The sequence below is a fragment of the Lytechinus variegatus genome, chromosome 2 (assembly GCF_018143015.1).
Source record: "Lytechinus variegatus isolate NC3 chromosome 2, Lvar_3.0, whole genome shotgun sequence".
NCBI classification, from domain to species: Eukaryota; Metazoa; Echinodermata; class Echinoidea; order Temnopleuroida; family Toxopneustidae; genus Lytechinus; species Lytechinus variegatus.
Genome location: NC_054741.1, coordinates 60980665 through 60999333, shown reverse-complemented (window position 1 = coordinate 60999333; position 18669 = coordinate 60980665). Strand labels below are relative to the sequence as shown.

The following is an 18669-nucleotide window of genomic DNA, read 5'->3' as shown; positions in this document are numbered from 1 at the left end:
AATTAGGGTAAAATTAGAATATTTCATGTATGAAATACAAAAGAAATAGTGAGTGGATGGTGTCATCAGTCTCTTCATTTGTATACCGATCTGGATGTGAATATAACTATTTTGTGAAATGAAGCAAAATTTCAAAATGTCATAACTTTCTTATTTTACATCCAATTTTGATATGTTTTTCAGTGTTATGCTTCTTTGATTTTTTCTCTTTTTATTCAAATAAACTTCTGTTTGGTTGGACTTGTCCTTTACAACATGATACCCATTTTGTGGACGTATTCCTGTTGAAACTTACGAAAATACTGATATTTCAGTACTGAAAATTCACGGAAAGGGGTTATCTTAGAGATTCTTCTTTGGATTAACTTTCTTATGTACATGTCCAAAATGTTGAGATTATATTTGTCTACTATCCTTCAAAAGCTATATTTTATATCTATATTATATAAGTGATGCAAAGCTTATGTCAAGAGCTTGTCATATTCGACATTTTAGAATTTACAGTGTTAAGTGTCAAGTTCAGGTCTCGTCTAGTTGATTTATATTCATCTTTCCATCACGAAATTTGAGTCTTAATGGGGTCCAAATTGACATTATCGGCAGCCATCTTTAAATTTTTATGGAAAGCTATATAATTTCGCGATATTTTGATCCTGATAATTGAAAATATTGACTGAATGAATACTGACTGAAGTGACTGATTGCGACCATCTAGGCCTTTAGTTTCTGTCAGTGTCTTAATAAATAAATATGATGGTCGACCTATCAACAAAATGTCGTCTGACAATCATGACAATAGGTGCATGATTAATCCTAGTAGATTTAGACTATCAAAGACGACACGTTATCATCTTTCATTGAGAAAGATGTAAAGAGAAACTGAATTAAATGAATATGAACAAGAAAATTCACCAATCACTAAATTAATGAAGGGAAACGAATTAAAGCATGAGAGAATAAAAATCAGGGAGATATGAAGGGGTATGAATCCTGCATTATAGAATAGCAGGGGCCGCGGAACGGTTTTCAAAGCGGGGGGCATGGCCCAAAGTTGGGGGCTGACCATGCAAAAAATCACAGTCATATTGTAATTTTTACGTTTTTGTACACGGTTTTGGAAAAAAGTGGGGGCTTCAGCCCCCCTGCTTCCGCGGCCCCTGAGTATTATGATAAGAAGAAAGATATAATTAATGAGTTGAAAATGTAATTGATATAATTAGATTAATAATTTGTGTAAAGAGATAGGAATACCGTGTGTTTTTAAAGCTAGTTTGATTTATTATAATCGATTTTTTTTTTCGTTTTCCTTTACGAGGCGTAAAATATCGTGTAACTCATAAATCAAGCCTGATACTTATACTTCTCAAAGTTTCTCAATGTTTGTATTGTTTAAAATGTGTTATTTTTTAACGATATATCAATATGAAAAAAATATATTCAAACCAAATTTCAATTTCATATTTTTCCATATTCTTATCTTCTTTTTTTAAATTCAGATTTTAGTTATGACTCTACATTTAGTGAACTATCTATATAGTGATATCATCTTTGGTCCCTGACAGGTCAAACCATACGGCCATCAACAAGCTTGGAAGAAATATGTGGCCTACTTTCTGGTCTTCAATTTGGGGAGCCATTCGTATATTTACAGTTCTAAATAAAGATCCACGGTTATGTCGGGTACGTCAAAACGGTCTTTCAAACCATCACTCTCGCGAATGGAGAGGTCTTATCGTAAGATGATCAAAATAAAGTCGCGTGCCTTAAAAAAAAGATGATTTATGAATGACTTTGGGAGAGCAAAATCCTTTGTTTGGTTGTTTCTTTAACGAGATACGAAAATTATAAGTCGGGTCTGATGCCTGGTTCAAGTGAGGAGCTCGTAAAGATTGTATCTATATATGATTATGGGATGAGGCAGAGAATATTTAGTTTTTTAAGGATTTTGATAATCTGGGTGGAATAGATAAGTTTGTTCTTGCAGCTGAGTTGGAGGTAAAATCAAATGAAAATTCATTACGTGTCTTTTTTGAAGAATAAAAAAAAACATGAGAAAGGAGGGGAAGGCACCAAAAACTCATTTTCATATGTCATAAAATGCTGGCTGCGCGCTTTTATTCCTGAATACTCAATGTGTTCTCGACCCCCCCCCCCCCCCCCTCCTCTCATATATTTTCAGTTTCACAGTTACATTTACCTCACCATTATTGATATGTATGTGTTGTATATATTTGAATTGGCGCAAATAAGTGCTACCCCACTGAGACTCGTTTATGTTTTTAGTTTACTGATTGTATATATTACATGACTACCAGAAAAGAAGACAGCCATGCACTAATGCTTAAAACTGCCAATACACATACAGTATGATGAATAATGTGATTTGTATTATCTTTTCAAGTCGACTTAATATTCTTATCATTTAGACTTATTAATTTGTTATTCGACATGGTCGCATATAAGTTACCTCACCAAATTGACTCTTAAACATGTACATGGTGTCATGGCGACTTACAACGTAATTTAGTCGACAAGATAAGGCTTTATACAAGGTAAAATGTACTGTAAAAGACATTGGGTAATTTTTAACCAACTCGAGGGTGATTATATGTCTGACCAATTTGGGGCAGTATTTTACCCAATGCGGGAACCATTTTGTCCAGTAAGGTTAAAAAAAATAAGCAATTACTTTAGAATGGGCAAAATATTCATCACATTGGATAAATAGAAATGCCCAATGTTGGTTGGACACATAAATATCGTCATGGAGCATTTTTACCAAATATTATTTATAGTGTACTTCCCCATCTCGTCAAGTAAAATAGCGCTTGGCTTCCGTAGTTAGACAGATTGATGATAGATAGTTTGAAAAGGACCACACTTGACCTGAAAATTGTCACAAATTTTATATCAACCTAATATGTCCAGTGCAAACAAGACATGAAACGGAGGATAAACAGCAGTCGTTCGGGAGCTTTAACGTTGAGAAACAAAATATCAAAAACAATTTCAAATGGTTTCATCATAAAGACACATCCTCATATCTGAATAACCGTAATCATTATATTAATCTATTATTATTTTAGGTGTGCAAAACAGTTTTTCTCCCTTGAAATCATCAAAACTATTATATGTGAAAGGGTTGCCAAATTCAAAATGCGAAGAAAATAGTCCATTTACAAAATTCCCTTCCGGCAGCTCGTTATCAAAATGACTGATTGAATTTTGACGTTGCTGTATAAGTTCAGACTGCAATACTGTCTTCTTTATTTCTGTTAGATGCATCAACATCTTTCGAAGATGAAAACATTTCTTTCTGTGCAACAATCTACTAGTACCTCGTTGTCTGAGTTCTCGCTCAGACTTTTCTTGTTTATCCTCATCATTCTTTTCTTATACCCATCATCTGCTACCCGTTCTTAATCTTTTTTGGATCTTTTCCTTGTTTTTTCAAATTTTTATACTTTGTTATTCTTCCTCTTTCTTTCGTCCTCCAACTCCTCCTTTAATTTTCTATCCTCCACTTCTTTTTCTTTACCCGACATAATTTTTTCCAATATCCCCCCCAATTTAATATAGTAGGAGCAACACCAGAGGCCTGCCCCCCTCCCAATTATTTTTCAACAAGTAAAAATAGAAGACAGATAAGACAAGGTAGATAAAAATCAAGTGTATGGAAAAAGGGCGGTATAGGAACGTTGTATGAAACATCCCTTTTCTGTCTTTTTCTCCTATTTTTTTATCATAAAAAAAACACAGGGATCGGTCGCCCTTGCTCACCCATATAACGCCGCCCCTGATTCAATAAATCTAAAAAAAATACATTATTCAATTTAAGAAAATGTATAGGGTACTAGTACATAATTAGATTGATCTGCCCCCCCCCCTCTCTCTCTCTCTCTCCAAATACTCTAGCTCCGCCCTTGCAATAGGATTTACTACTTTATAATTTCGAATGAACAATTTGTTTGCAGGATTGTAGATGGTCATAAATTACATTTTTTTTCAAAGGAGGAAGGGTTTCCAACAATTCCTCCACTAAGCACGTTTACTTTACGATCTCTTGACTTAAAGAGTTAGGCTATCTATTTTTTCCGTGTGAAGTTATCGGGGTGTTAATCATTTCTGAAAGATCTCTGCTCTTGGCCTTCATCTCACCATGGGTGGGCACACTGATCCGTGCTGCCCCCTCGAGACAAACATAGTGACATGACAAATTATACCCCAGTTAAGATTACAACATATTCCTCTACACGTGGGACTGTAGATCATGAACTTGAAATCAATCCATTGTTTAGACTCGCGTATCCATTTGCGGATGAAATGACATTCTCAATTCTGGAGCTGGTGTTCAAGATTAAACATCGCCATTTTTCTGCACCCATAGGTCAACATAGAAGTCGCCAGCTTTCCCACAAATCCTGTGAAATCTAATAAAATTGCGGTAACTTTGCATTCAGCGATCCCTGTCCAAGCACGTTCTTAAATAATATGTAAAAAATGAAATCAGTTTGACCAAAGATGAAATCAAATCGAAGGATAAGACATTACTGCGATCACCACCATTCATTCAAATATTCACTTTCTTAATATGTAAATACCACCTTTTGAAGTTATAAAAGTATAGGCCTATACAATAAGTTACTAGGGCCTACAGTAAGTTACTTTTAAATCACTACTTGAAAAGTCATAATGGGCGGCACCCCTGCCACCCCTCATTGGCGCCGCTCCTGCCTTGTGTTGCAATTGCGTACAGATGGGAGGCTTGGGCGCTTCCCACCCCACCCCCCCCCCAAAAAAAAATGTTCTCACAACCAAGAAAAAAAAAGAAAAATAAGAGAGAAGGATCAATCATTTGTCAAAATCGGACCTGTTACCATTTTTTATATACTATTTAAAGTAAGCATATTCGTTCATTTTCCTTCTCTTCAATTTACGACATTTCCTTTTTTTATTCCCCAGATAATAGTTTACTTTTGTCTTTATTCCCCCCCCCCCCCCATCAATAATGCATTTCAAATTCACGATATGTAATCATTAAAATAGTTAATATTATATTTTAATTTTTCATATTCGTCTCTTTTGTATTGTTACTCCGTTTTGCCCTTATTATCATCATTGTGTTTTAAAGTGGCAATATCAAATTCTCATTACTACATTATAATGTCTTTAAAACTAAAACACCCCCCCCCCCCAACATTTTATCGGGTTCTATACTTTGCGGCAGTGTGGGGCTAATTGGTGCCCGGTGTTCACCCCATGCGACTGGCGACGAACATTTCACGTGCCCCGTCGAATAAGATCGAAATTCTAATTTCTTACTCAAAATGAGTGAAGGAACATATTAGCTACCTGAAACTTTCTGAGATCAATGACTTCTGCTTCTAAATCTTACAGTAAATTAAGTTTTTAGCACTGCAAGGAGTAATCAGGCCTAATGAACATGAAATAATTCGTATGCAATTGAATGAAATATTATGTTTTGAATGAAAATTGATATTGATACATAGTCATTTGTATTTCGTAGACTCAATTATTCAGGATTATTATGTTACATGCTGGATACACGTACTGGAAAATAATGATAATTCATTTTTTATGGGGAAAAGACGGACTTGAACGTGGGTTAATCCCGGACAACCACGAACTAACGATGTCGTTCATTGTATTTTGTTTTAAACATTAAAAAAATAACGCATACTTCGGGACCGATATTAAACTATTTCATTAAGCCTTGGTCATCATATAGTTTGGTTGGTCACAATAGCTTGAATAATACTGGAGTATCATCCAACATTCCAATTTTACAAAAGTAAGCTATAGAGGCTTTGTGTGTGGGTTTGTGTGTTTCAGTCGTTGATTATTAGTGAAAATTAGTTGTTGTTTTTTATTCATGTATATAGCGCACTCTCTCTGTAATGTTTTAAGTTTTCTGTGAAAGGACAATTTGATCACTTATCTCAAAACTTTAGAGATTGGTTATCAGATGCTACACACAAGTATACTTCAGAACATTTTCAGAACATTCTGTCATTAAGAAGTGGTTTTATATATTGTTAAGTGGAAAAATATGCAGATATATACATTTTGATCGGCCGCCGGAACAAAATTAATGTACATGACAAATACATTCGCCCAACCATGTTTCCGTTCTATACCTTTCACAATACAACCGTTTTAAGACATATACAATAGAAATAATGATGTAGCAACAAACTTGGAGTGTGACGGTCACTTTTTTCGGGGGGGGGGTACTAAATCTTAAAGGGGCTTACTAGTCAAAGTTGAATTAAAACTTGTAAATAATTATAATAATAATTATAAAAGCACGACCATAGTCCTACGCAAATGATTCCTTTGTCTATCAATTAAACACGATAAATGTATATTCAGTAACGGAAGTAACTTGGGTTGTCTACGAAACTACTGCATTTCATACCAGAATGTAGAGTCATGGTGATGGTGCCCCTCCTCCCCTCCCCGACCCCTTTTCTTTATTTCTTTCCCCTTTTCAAGTTCAACTGATTATTTCAACAATAAAAGTAACATAAATTAGTCATAGAAGTTTCTAAATTAAGAGAAAATTTGTGAACATTAGTCCTCTAATAAACGAAAAATCCCCCTCTCCCTCTCCCTTTCACTGTTCTAATATACCAATAACCCTTGAGGTGTCTGTCTTTCGCTAGAAGTGCTAATGCGATAATTCTAATTACATTATAATTATGATTACATGAACAAGAACCGTTCAACGTCTCAAATTCCTACTTATTTTATCCTAAGGCAGTGAATTCTGCTGTTAAGTGAATAAATTCAGAATAATAGACTGATTACGATGGTAATATGAATCCTGAGAGGACACAATTTAGCAATAATTGCTGATAGAAGAAAACTGATTTGTGAACGGTCAAAAAACAGCGTGACGAATTAACACATTTTGACCTACTGCATTGAGAGCGAGATTGTTTGTTGCCAAATGTTCGAGGCGAAAAGGATATGTGTTGTACTTTCCTATGAAACGAGGATGTTTTCATCACGGTGAATATTCGATCAGCAAAACGAGAAAAGAAAGGGGTATTGGTGGAAATAATTAGATATTTCCTAATATTCTTATGGAGGTTCTCAGAAAAGGGAAAATGAACCATAATTGAAATATTTCTCAAAAATTATGGCAACAACATTCATAACAATGCTAATCATGATGATGATGACGATGATGATATTATTGGTGATAACTATATGGGGATCTTGTTAGTATTTGATGATGGTGGTGGATAGTGGATATGATAGCGGTATTTAATAGTTATTATATATATATATATATATAGTTGGACGATGCTACCGATGGTCAATGGAATGACAATGAAGGTTGTGATATTGCCTGGTGGTAGTGGTGGTGATGGTGGTAGTGGTGGCGGTGGTGGTAATGGTGGTGGTGGTAGTGGTGGTGGTAATGGTAGTGGTGGTAATGGTGGTGGTGGTGGCAGTGGTGGTGGTAATGGTAGTGTTGGTGGTAGTGGTGGTGGTGTTGGTATAGTGGTGGTGGTGTTGGTAGTGGTGGTGAATCGTATTGTTGTTCTAGACGAATAAAACAGTAAATAAATGAATAAATAAATAAGAATAACACAGATATTCATGAAATGTGACATTAAAACTGAATCATTTTTAATAAAATGTATTTCTACAAAGCATGTTAAAAACCAGTACTGATATAATAACGAAAATGTCAAAGATGCCCCAAACTAACTGGTGGTTGTCATTGAAGACTTTGGCTTATCAGCGAAATGGATCCTTGGTCCCTGATATTAGAGACGCACGACCACCACTGGTCCCTATTTTATTATTGTTCACTTAGCCCGTGATATACAGGCACCCTTCCTCAATAGTCGACCACAGAAGGTCCGGCTACTCAACGCCGGACGCTGCTGGGGGCACAAGCTGGACCCAGCGTCCATTAGCCAGCTGCCACATCCAATTTTTCGTATACTAACTCTTCGTTTCATCGACTTCTCAATAATATAATATAATATTCCAAGATTCATCATGAAATTGCCTTTTATTCAAATGGAAATTTCTGTTTGGTCTTGAGATTTAACAAATCACAATATTGTATTAAAACTTGCCAAGTTCTGAAATTTATTTTATTATATTACCCCACATATCACGAAAACAGTAACCTTTATTTATTGACCCTGCATTTCGAATTGAATTGCGAATTTTCAACGGTCTAAACAATTTCGACCTAATCTGAGTGTCTCGTCAAATCTTTTCTTACTGGATAGTTCAATAGAAAGAAAAATGATATAAGTAGATTTATTTGAAAGTGATTTATTTTTTATATTACAAAACGGTTTACCCACTCTCAGGGAATATACTTGTTGGGTGGGTTAACTAACCTTTACTGCTGTTTAAAGGACAAGTCCATCCCAGCAGAAATTTGATTTGAATAATAAGAGAAAAATCTAACAAGCATAACACCGAAAATGTCATCAAAATCAGATGTAAAATAAGAAAGTTATGACCATTTTTAAGTTTCGCTTAATTTCACAAAACAATTATATGTAGGGGAAGGCGGGGTAAGTTGAGCATAGGGGCAAGTTGAGCCACCACCCCCAGGCCAATACTGAACGAGTCAGACATTATGGTGGTGTTATGTATCGATGACCCATTACATAACCCTTAACCCCACCACATTGTTTTTAACTTTGAAACAAAAAGTACTTTTTTAGAGGGAAAAATACAAATTTCAGCCAAAAAAGTAAAAAAGGGTGTGAAATAGATCATTGCTTTTTACACACACATGTCTTTAAATATAATAAAGAAATAAGAACAATATTGTTCGTCCAGGTATAGATTCTCATTCTTGTCATGGTCTTTTACAAGATGGATACATAAAAAATGTGTGGATGTGAAAATATTGCATTAAGTTTGGACTGGGGTAAGTTGTGCCAAACAACATGGGGCAAGTTGAGCCATGGTAATTCTTATGGTAATGTAAATGAAAATAAAAAAAACCTTTAAAAGCCATTGATATGCAGGCAGAAAAGAGCAAATTCATGTGACAGTTCTTTTACTTTTAGAGAATGTTAGTATTTATAGAGAATTAGCAAGTGAAAAGACTTTAAATGAAAAATTGACATCCTGGTTCTCCCGCATACATTTTGTTTTGTAGTTTTTGTGGCTCAACTTACCCCAGAAGGTGGCACAACTTACCCCACAGATGGGGCAAGTTGTGCCACTTGACATCGTTTTTTTCAAAGGTCACAGCGACTTTCAGTGTGGGGGTAGAAAGTTGTATATAGGTGAAAAAGATTTCCCAAGAATCAAATTTAAAGGCAAGGTATTTATTTCTACAATATTATTAGTCATATCAATTCTATCATGCAAAATGCAAAAAGTGTCACAACTTACTCCGCCTTCCCCTACACCCTGTTTGGTAGGCAAATGAGGGAACTAATGACATCACTCACTATTTCTTTTGTATTTTATTACATGAAATATGAATTATTCTAATTTTCTCCACATTGTCCAGTGAGACAAAGTTTTATTACTCCCTAAACATGTGGTATTACCATTGTTATAACATCTTACGGCTCAGTTAAGTTGGTCCTTAATATCAAATTGGGGAAAATTGAAATATTGTATAATTCAAACAATAAAAAACAAAAGAAATAGTGAGTGATGGACACCATCGACTCTCTCCTTTGCATGTCACTGAGTTGTGCGTATAACTGTTTTGTGAAAAATAAGCGAAACTTAAAAATGTCATAACTTTCTTATTTTACATCCGATTTTAATGAAATTTTCAGCACTATAATACTTTAATTTTTCTCTATTTATTCAAGTCATAATTTTCCTGGGGTGGACTTGACCTTTAAATTTTATGCATTTTATGAAAAAATGACAGATGAAACAGGTACGCCACAAACTTGCATGTTCCCTTTTAACCCAACACTCTTAAAATGTTGGGCAACATACTGTCCACACAACAATTGGATAGAAAAATTATCCAACTCTTGGTAGTTTTCAACCAATACTGTGTAGTTTTCACCAAAAACACACATTATTGGTTGAAAATTACCCAGATTTGGAAAAAGTTTTAACAAATTGTTGTGTGGACAGTATGTTTCCCAAAATTTTTAAGAGTCAATATTGGCATCTTTTCACTTAACCTTTTTTTTAAAGAATGTACCAACGCCCAGTTAGGTCCAACCGTCAATGTATAACATTCCGTTGTACATAGTATAATATGAAAATAATATTTTGAGATCTAAATCCGCTGAAGTATGCATGTATAAGAAAAATCTATTCTCTGCTTACATTGGGCCTATCAAGACTATGGAATGCGGTTATCAGTTTCTGTTCGTTAAACCCGATTCAAGTTCAAAATCAACTTGGTGCATTTTAAAGATTGGTAATGAATATTGTGACACCTTTGAAAGAACGAAAATAAATCAATATTTCGAGAAAAAATGATGGAATTTTAAAATTATATTTAAGAATAAAACTGTACTTTTCTTAAATGAAATTTGATTCTTTCAATTTTTATACATTTAGATTTGACTTTAGTTATGGTTTTTTTTCCTCTCGCATTTTATTTTTATTATCAATTTAAAGTTCGTATCACAAGCATCTTTTCTACTCTTTCAGTCATATCTTTTTAGTCTAGGTGTATTATTTCTCTTAATGCTTGGAAGATCCATGTTAAAACCATGTAATGGAATCTCATTTGGGAAGAAAGGAAAATCAATTTCCCCTGAAAAGTATAACTGTACCTTTAAAATAGTATACAAGGTCAAGTGTGCATACCATTGAAAAGATTATTACATCTGAACTATTTCTACAAATTTGTAATCTCTCTTGTTCAACTTTCGTGGGTCTATTTAGGCCTACCTCCTTCTATGAACGTGACCTCTTGACCTACTTTCGGCTCTAATCTTTCGGCTGACGAATCGGTTTTCAAAGTTTAGCCCATATTTTTCACCTCTACTCTGATACCATGGTCAATATTTCACAAATACCATAACGGACAAATTCTTCAATATGTGTATGTGAGTGTCATTTTGGTCTAGGTCAGCTTCAGATAATGTTTCTTGGATACTACTATATATTTCATTATCTAAAATGTATTTCCCGTTTTAATGCTATTCCTACAGCCCTATCTGTCCCTTTTTACATAGTATTCCATATATTCCCCAACTTTTCGTTAATGTCTATCAGTTTTTCATAATCGTCATTCCATTACTCTTTGCATGCTCCATTCAAATTATTTCATAACTGACTGGCATAAGTTTGCCTCTTCGAATTATTCAAATGGAATATGCTTAATAATAATTTTATATTTAATTTCAACCTATATGTTACGCATTGAATGTAAACATGTATATGCATTTATATTTAGCATGTTCAGGCCTTCATACGCATTAAAATAATAATTATTAATGAATCGACTACCGTGACAGAAGATTTTTTAATGTTAAATGAATTTATTAATAAATGAATGGATGAATGAATCAATGCCACAATCTATCTATGAATGGGGGGATACAAAAACAAATGAATGAAAGAATGACAATATGAATAAATAAAGTAATAAATGAATAAATGAACACATGAATCGATATCGGCAACTCACTAATCAATAAATGAATAGGCCTATAGATTGCAAGATAAATGAATCAATAAATAAATTAATTAATCATTCCCTCATTTATTTGTATCAGTTAATGGGGTTATATTAATTCATTTCACCCATTCGCTTCTTATACAGAGCTCGCTCATTTCTGATTGTATCAATAATGACGCTCAGAACTGGTCTCCCCGATGTTACAGTTGCCAAAAAGGAACTTCACCTGGGTTAAGAGAGGCAGATGTAGATCGATGCCCTCCAAAATGACACTAGTTTAATTTTCATGTTATATATAATTTTCATAACTGATATGATAAGATGACCAGGGGCGGATCAAGGATTTTCAAAAAGGGGGGGGGTGGCACATTTGAGGAAAGTTTGACGAGCAAAAAAACCCCTTACTTTCAAGGGGGCACATTGTGTTTTAATGGCATATTGACATATCCAATTTTAAATTGTGCCTCTCAAGGGGGGGGGGGCACGGACCGGCTTTGCCCCCCCCCCATCCGCCAGTACTGTTGCCATATCAACGTCTAAATCGAAGCACAGTACAATTGTAACAATAGATTGAGAGGGAAAGAAGAAATATGGTTTGTTGTGGCTAGCTCATTCACACGTCTTCGATTCTATACTACGATCGTAAACTTCAAACTGTCTATTCGCCAATAAACACAATCATGATCGTCTTCTGCCCGAGTCATCGGTTTTTTTCTTCGGCACCACATATAGGTTGTAAAATGGCTGGCGACACTTCCCATGAAATATGGATGTGATGGTGGTGGCATTTTGACATGGAGCGGCTCCTCATGTCTTCAGTTCATCGTGGAATAACATTTATGTGAAATATGGCTTCGTCAAAACTGTTATACGGGCTCCTAAATTAACACATGACGAGATAATGGGGGGAAAATGTGACCGTTATTATTTTAACGTGATTTTGCTTTGCCCATTTCAATCTCGTTACTATTCCAATTTCATTCTGCATCAGATAACTCCTTTGGATGTAAACTGAAAATATGTAAGATCGCGTTCAATTACATTTTGTTCTAAAATCTTGATGTTATTTCTTCGTAGGCCATAACCATATTGACGCGGATAGTTAGCATGTCTGTGGTGAGCAGGGGCGGATCCAAAATGGGGGGGGGGCAAATTTTCGTCCCCGAAAAAAATTGACAAGCAAAAAAAAAGAAGGTCTTCAATTTCAAAAGTGGGGGCACACTTCCGTTTTTATGGCATAGTTTCACATTAAATTGTTTTAATTATGCTTCTCAGAAGGGGCACGTGCCCCCTGTGCCCCCCCCCCCCTGGATCCGTGCACGGTGGTGAGGTAGATGAGGAAGATGAGTCAATCTGGCGGCATCTTAGAATAGAAGGACATGATCAGCATTATTCTATTATTTTTACCCTATCACCTCTTTCTGCTCAATACCCCTTTTCGATTTCAATTTCATCCTCTTTTTTCACTAAAACTCTTATAACTCTTTGGCATTTTCTAGTGATGACATTTTGAGCTTATGTACGCATAGGGCGAAAATTAGCCTAAAAATTATTCTTGTGTAATATCAAAGAACCCCCGCAGAAAAGGTGCTCAAAATATTCATTTTTGGGATAAACTTTTTGTGAAATGTGTAGATTTAAGCTTACAAACGAAATTAATGTAGGCCTTCATGAAAATGTGCCCCCTTCTCTATTTGCCAGAAGCATATAGGCCTAATTCAGACCACACAATTTCAGATCTAACATCATTAAGGACCGCTGGAGACATTTTGATCTACTTGTAGATGGTTTCGATGTTTGATGTCATTAATTTTATAGACACAAAAGAGATATGGAAATAAAATAAAAATTACCAAAACCACTGCCACTCTGGATATGATAGCATGTATATCAAATATTTAAAGAAAATAAACAATCCAAGCTATGAAAATCAAGGAACTATGTGGATGATATGAACCTACCCCCCCCCCACACTCACACACATGATGACCTAACCTACCCCCTCCGTGATTACTGTTGAACTGACCCCATTTCCCCTATTTTCAAAGACTCCGCAAAGACTCCACCAGGAGACGACAGCGCAGCAAATGATTAACATGTTCTAACATCAACCGATGGAGGCGCGCTCACAAACATTGACGTCAAGTTTTTTTGGCGTCTCGACGAAATCAGAGTCGAGCGTTTGACAGTTGGGGCGAGCAGACGATCTGGAGCATTTATCACTCTACCTCAGCGCGGTTGATATCCTGTGCGTCCGTTTGTGATCGCTTGCCTCTCTCTCTATAGCATCCCTGGGAAAAAAGTTTTAATCCTAGTGATAGAGTCTAAACAGAGGTGGATCCAAATCTGAAACATTTTTAAAGACGCTTTTTGGATGAACAGAGAAATGTCATATTTTCTTGCATGGAGCCCTTGGATATTTATTGAGTAATTTATTTTTAGTGCAGTTCTTTATTTACTCCGTGGTGGGACATCGAAAAGTTTGTTGTATACTTTTTTTTCTGTTTGTATCTTATTTCGAATTTCGCACCTCAGCAGTATAGGTGTGACTTCAGATGGATAGAGAGCTACAGGTGTTGCTGATTTAGTATCTTAACGAATGACCTTTTCCTTTCTTCAAGTATATTTTGTGTTTCCCATGCATGAAGTTTGAGCTTCGTATGTCGTACCGTGATAATCTGGGAGTCTTTACTTTTCGGAATATATCGCACTTGATCAAGGAATACGACACTTATATCATCTAATTGCATATACGTTTCTTGGCTGATTTTGAAATATTGCATTTAAACAAAGATGGGATCGTCATCATTTTTCATCATATCAACTCTGTACATTTCGCTGCTCCCCGTTGTGGTGTATGGTAACGGATGTCTTACGGGAGGGATAAACGGGGAGCGTCTTTGTTGCGAGGGTAAAGATGTTACATGTTTTGCCAATGGATACCACCCTTATTACCGGTCGTGTTACTGCGATGCGGCTTGTACATATTCACAGGACTGCTGCGGGGACTATTATCAAACATGCCAAGGTAAGAACTAAGCTATTATTAAATTGATATGGTATAAATCGATCCCATCCATAAGTTTATTCGCGGGTGCGAATGGGCAGAAGACCCCCCCCCCCTCCCCACCCCACCACCACCACTAACAGCAACAACAGCAACCCATTGGGTACTGGAACCGGAATTGTCCATAACGACGACAAGTAGATTTTTGACCAACCACCTCCCCACCCCCCTCCCTTTCTCCCCTTCAGATAAAAATATTTGCTATGCCATTGACGATTTGTTCCCTTAAGAAGATTTGATGGATATTCAGGTAATGATGCAGACGATTAAATTAGGTACGAAGTTTTACTGACCAGAGTCCCGTTACTATGGTTACACAGAGCACTTCGACTGACTGATTATATAGTTAAATCTCATCCATGAAATCAATCTTTAATTTAATTGTGCTTTACGATCAATCACAAAATGTTGTGTTTCAGACCATGGACTACCATCTGTCGAATCTGGGGACAAAGGATGCTACAGCTTCATTCTCAAGTAGTTTTCTGTCCCATCCACGTCAAGGTGTCGGCTCTAAATAGTTTAGTTTAGGCCGGGCCTTATTTCCATTCCGTAACGAAGAAATTATTCATGGTCGAACTTAGGAAATTGCCGGATATTTTAAGCTCTGTATTATCTTAATGTGTTGGGATCTACATCTGCATCACGAGTTAAATGAACAGATACGAAAATAGTTTGAGAAACTCTACCCCTACCCCCCCCCCCCCCTCCCCATTAACTTCCCCCGTCGCATGTTCTTACGGATGCTGTAATTTAAAAAAAAATGTTCATATTCATTTCCCAAACATTTATCGCACCAAATGTAGTTATACGATGATTAATATATCTTTACAACGCATTCTTCGCATTTCATTATTTATGAAAATGGCAGGTGTTGTGTTTTCGGACACACCCCGGCCTGTATCTTTGCAAGAGAAGCAATATTTTTCGTTTACATTTTCTACAGATGCCCCCGTTTTGATGATCCAAAAAATATGTTTACGGTATGTGCTCCTTTTATGATAATGTTGTTTACGTGTAGCGTGATCTTATAACCATTTAAAGAGTTTTAGGGACTTAGACTTATTGCATATTTTACACATTCCTTGGATTCAATAATGTATCTGATCGGAAACTGGTTACGGGAAGTTACACCTTCATCCCCACATTCCATCCTTCCTCCCGCCCCAAAAATCGAGATATGGCAACAATAATCCTAAATCCTCCATCAATGAAAGTTTCGCACCTTCATCAATGCCAGCAAACTCGTAATGAGCTTATCTTCCATTTAACCTCCAAAACGAAACGATCGAGTGTAAAGTTAGATTGCACTGTTTTTTTTTTCTTAAATCCTAGAGCCTTCCGATAGTTAACTCATTTTGATGATGGTTATATCACTCACTAATCCTAAATCTCCATTTAGGATTGCATTGAGATCAATTATAGCTCGTCATAAAAAAAGGTTCCCATAACCAGGGCCTTCGCACTATTGACCAAGCGACTTTTGTACGACCACTGCGATCACGATCAGATACCCGTTGTAACCAAAATGGTCGGAAACACATGCAATTTCGAAGCCCTTTGAAAAAAATGATAATTTGAAGCAATATTCAAATAACGTAATTCCAAATTAAACCAAATTATAATTACCCGGTATTTCTATAATTTTGATTGTTTTGAGTTGCAGATTAATTTTGATTCGTTTGTAAGTCCTATACAATGCATTACAGCATTATCGATGCCATTTTCTTTATTAATCGTTTTAAATTGTCCTCTTCAAATACCCTTGATCTTCATCCTCAAATCATCTGTCAAGGTTGTCGGAGTATACCCTTCACGCCTTTTGCCACGGAGCGTTGCTCCACGCTGGATGCATTTTTTGACGGACACGCCTCAAGTTTTGACGAGAACAGGCCATCTTCACACACCCACACACGCTCGTAATATAAGAAGACACACTCACATTGACTCACACTGCATAGTGTAGCTGGTTTACTATCATCCCAAAATACACTTATCACAACAACACAGCAGGGGGCGTGGCATCTGGTGCCGGGGGCTTCAGCCTCTATATCTCCATATTTTTCAGTATAAATGTAAAAAAGGGAGGAAATATTCATCTAAATGGGATCTTTTTTTGGCACGTTCATCCCCCAGATTTGTCTCAGCCGCCCACTGTCCAAACACTCTGAACGGGACTTTTGGCGAAGAAATGGGGGCTCCCTTCACCCCCCCCCCCCCGATCAACAATACTTGTCGGTCCAGTAAATGGAATGGACATGAATGAAACCAATAACATGCCAAAATTACCATATGATAAGTTTTAGATCCCCCTTCCGCGTGATAGCTCAGTCGGTATAGGGGATTCGGATTCCGGTGACCTGGGTTCGATTCCCATGCACTTGCTGCGCTAGTGCCCTTTGGTTAGGCATTTATCCTCATTACCAGGTCCCTCGGTGAGGACCTTAAACCGTCGATCCTCTTGTTGCTTGCTTACAAGCATTCACGCTTTCCTAGCTATCAGGTAAAAAATCACCACCATTTTTCATTAACTACAGCTTCGTCAACAACAGTTTCGAGCAGACTGTTGGATAAATTTTCAAAGTATTGTTTTAAGTACAGCAGTGTTGCAGTAATGAAAACAAAAATAAGAAAAATAGAAACTTGCAATGGTTTGACGATTTTTTTTAACCAACTTTTTGTTAAAATTATGAAGCAAATACACGTCAACGTGTTTCTTTGCCATGCAAAGATTTCTCTACAGATTCGAAAGCTCCGTTGAATTTCTTTTACAAATTTGATCGCTTCAGAAAAAACAACAACAAAAATCCGATCGCTCCTGGGTGGGCTTGAACCACCAACCTTTCGGTTAACAGCCGAACGCGCTAACCAATTGCGCCACAGAAGCTGCTTGAATAATAATGTGAGCAGGTATAGTTTTGTATCAAGTCTGTGGTATTGTTGATTGGGGCGTGAATAATGACAAGAGAATTGATAACGTAATACAATTTACGTGAGAGATATGACATCTGTCTTTGTAAGGAGTTGGACTGTGCAGGGAGGTATGGGTTTATTGCGATCACCGGGTGAAATATACTGGTTGATTATTAATCCAACACCACGAAGATGGTGAAACAAAAGAGATAGGCCAACCTAAGTAACGTGAGCAGGGAAATTGACTAATTTAATACTCGACAAGAAGTGAATTCACTTCTAGAGGCTAAAATAGAACTCGACCATTCATAAATTATTTTCCTAATGAACAAAATTAATGTTAAATTGCACCCGACCACTAAATGTCACTTCGACCAAATCAGCAACCCTAAATGGCGTGACGAATTCGACGAATGCTGAGAAAATCCCTTTTACAAAAGATATTAAACCTTTGGAAAATGTTATTTGTGTCTCATGTCTTCAACATTAATCGGATGGGTCATGAGTGGTGTTTGAGTTACTCGTAAGGTGTCTCTCATATTCTTGTATTAAATTCAAAATGCATCATAATTACGCAGTAATTTCTAACTATAATAAACCCTCGAAATTGGATTTCCTTTTTACACGCACTGTGTTTTAACAAAAACATAAATATAACATGCGAGTCGTTTTTTTTTTCATTTTAGATTAATTTTATCTTCGGAAGGGGTAGATTATAAAAAAAGGTATTTGAAAAAAAAAATACCGCTCCTGGGTGGGCTCGAACCACCAACCTTTCGGTTAACAGCCGAACGCGCTAGCCGATTACGCCACAGAAGCTAGGTGGCTTTAACCTGTTTAATTTCAGAATACGAAATGTTGAAATCATGGCGTAACTTCACTGATGCTTCAGCTGAGTAATTTCTTTGTAACCGAGGATCGCTATTTTGATTAGCCTTTTGTATCATATGATAATAGGTGCAAAGTTGATAACGGTTGCCTTTCCTGACGGATCTGACTGACTGGCCGTGGGACATCAGTTAACATTCACGTCACAGTCAAACAAATCTTCCAAAATTGTTAACTT

The 18669-nt window shown here is 36.4% G+C and overlaps 2 non-coding genes across 2 annotated transcripts; both read right to left on the bottom strand.

Moving 5' to 3' along the window:
* Positions 1-17503: 17503 nt before the first annotated feature.
* On the bottom strand, positions 17504-17577 carry TRNAN-GUU. The gene has a single exon. It is a non-coding gene; the product is annotated as a tRNA-Asn (tRNA).
* A 771-nt stretch (positions 17578-18348) lies between these two features.
* On the bottom strand, positions 18349-18422 carry TRNAN-GUU. The gene has a single exon. It is a non-coding gene; the product is annotated as a tRNA-Asn (tRNA).
* Between the last annotated feature and the right edge of the window lie 247 nt (positions 18423-18669).